The following is a 2,711-nucleotide window of genomic DNA, read 5'->3' as shown; positions in this document are numbered from 1 at the left end:
CTTTGTAACACCCCATGTTACGACACTCAAACCCGGGATTAATTGTTGAATTAATCCCATTATTAATAATTAAAGAGGATTTAATTTGGTTAGGATCCCGAAATAAGTTAATGTGGTCCACTATGGATCATGGACCCTTGCCTGAACTAGAACCTTAAGCTCGTTAGGAATAAAGAAAGTGGCCGTTATTATTCAGATTCTAGTTAGGATTGCTTAGTTCTATAAATAGGGTAATAGGAAGCATTTAGAATCCTCTCTCCTCTCATAATTCTAATACACGAAACTGCCCAAGGAACCAAGCCAGGGAATTTTCCATCACCAAGCCTAGGGAGATCAATCGGAGGTAAAAATTTGAGAAGAACCTTAGTAGCCAAGGGAGGATTGATTAAGGCTAAGAGGTAACCCATGTCTTACAAAACCTATTTTCCTTGCTATATCTTATTCATTGGCTCCTTTGGTAATCGTTTGTGTGATTCTGTGATTGAGTCTTGATAGAGCTTTGCTTAGGGTTTATGTTGTGTTTATTTGATAATCTTGATATTTGTAATTGATTATATCCATGATTTGGGTTTGGGTTGTCTAGAGCTTGTCTTTAGGAATGGTATGTGGTTTCTCGTTATTCCTGAGACTCTTGTTGTTCTGGCTTGATTATGTGTTTACTCTTGAAGTCTTGGCTTAGTTAGTGATTGGTTTAGAATTTAATTGTGTTGGCTTCTTGGTTTATTCTTGATGATTCTTGCATGATGAGAAATTGATTCTTGAGTCTTGATGTGTTAGGAGCATGTGATTAGGATCTATTTGTGTTGGTTTCTTGGCTTAATTCTTGGTGTTCAAGTTCCTATTGTTGTTGTTATGTGTTGGGATGTATTTGGACTTGATCATGGGGTTAATTGATGAATCCCCGAGGGGGAAAAGTGCATTGTTACCATCGTACCAGCGGGGGGTCGGTGGGGGGACGAACCCCCACCTGACCACCGGCCAAGTACACGCCATGGTACCAGCGGGCGGCCGGCGGGTGGGCGACCACCTGCCGTGCACCCGCTGGTACACGGGACGCCCACCGGCAGGTAGTTGACCACCCGTCGTGCACCCGTTGGTACGGGTCGGGCGGTGCGACGTTTTGTGTTTTCCCGTGACCCATTTGATGTTTATGTGTCTCGTTTGATGTTTCGGGTACCGTTTTGGGAGTTGTGAGTCTTGGGTATTTGCATGTGGGTTGAATTGATATCCCGTTGGTCTAGGATGAGTAGCTTCGGAGCGCGCTAGTTGGATCCATGGACTTAGTTTAGATAGATCTAGTTGTGATTAGATGGCCTGTGTGCCTTGAATTGTATTTGGATATTAATTGTGACTTATGCTTTGTTTAGTTAGTTTAGCATGTGCATCTAAGTTCTCTAGCTTATATGTCGCATAGCACCCCAACTATTATGTTTAGTTTATGCCATTTTTGGGAATTAATGCCAGAATTGCCTTTATTTCATAAGTATTAAAAGTTTTAAAAATTAGGGGTGTTACACACTTGCTGGACCTATGGAATGACCTAGGTTAGAAATGGAACCACCACTACCCCCATTGTACACGAAAAAAGTTGGCAGGCCGAAAAAGTTGAGAAAGAGAACCAGGGATGAGATAACAAAAGATGAACACATGTGAACCATAGCTTGTTGGTTAAGCATTGCAAAAAGCGCAAAGAAGCAAGCCATAACTGTAACAAACCAAAATATTTTCCTCCAAATTCCTATTTTATAAAGTTTCAAAATAAAATTTATTTTATTCCTACGATGATTGTTTTCCAAACGAGTAAATAAAATACTCTAAACTCTTTCCAAAATGATATTTTTTGAAGGTCAACCAAGCGGTTGTATTTATAGATAAATTGAAATAGAGTCAGGTGGGACATCATCCCAATACATAGATGAAGAAAAATCAAAAGCTGTGGTAGCTAATGTATGTGTTAATAAATTCTGTAATCTAGGAATAAAAAGAACTGAGCAGGAAGCAAAAGCCGACATGTTCATTCTGCAATTATCAATAGCGTAGCCAATGTATGAACGAGACTGGATATCTGGTGCTGATAGGTAACTCTGTAGTGTCTGACAATCCGTGTAAATCTATATAAACTGTTCTCCTCTTGCCCATAGCCATGACAAGGCTTCCTTGCATGCAAACGCCTCGGCCATTAGAGGGGAGAAACAACTTACGAGCGGTGCACTGAATACCGAAATAAAGTGCCCATCGGAATCTAGGAGAATAGCACCAACTGTGGCCGATTTTGTCTCATGGTGATATCCGGCGTCCACGTAACACATCCTTGTCGATATTGCAGCATCGTGGTACGCCGACTGCGGTAGTGGCGGTGCCGCCAGTTCAGCCAAGTGGATCGTAGCGGTATGGCCAGTGAGTATTACCTGCGAAGTATTCTCGGCGGCAATAGAGGTGGCTCGGGCAGCGTGATCGGAGACCTCGTGGGCACGGTGGTGGACCTTTTGCCATGCATGCATGGTGGCAGCGACTGTCGCAATTACTTTCTTCGGCATTGGTAGACAGGCATCCCATACAGCTTCATTTCGCGCTTTCCATATATGATATAAAATTGCAACTGCGTAAATAATTCCATTAGAGTCTAGAACATTCAGGATTGCACTAAACCATTCATGGAAAATATTTGTTATAATATTAGGGAGTGGAAGGTTAGATTGAGTCCATATGGA

The sequence above is a fragment of the Ipomoea nil genome, unplaced genomic scaffold (genome assembly GCF_001879475.1).
Source record: "Ipomoea nil cultivar Tokyo-kokei standard unplaced genomic scaffold, Asagao_1.1 scaffold0276, whole genome shotgun sequence".
Taxonomy (NCBI): domain Eukaryota; kingdom Viridiplantae; phylum Streptophyta; class Magnoliopsida; order Solanales; family Convolvulaceae; genus Ipomoea; species Ipomoea nil.
The sequence above is the reverse complement of the archived record's forward strand: the minus strand, read 5'-3'. Positions refer to the sequence as shown.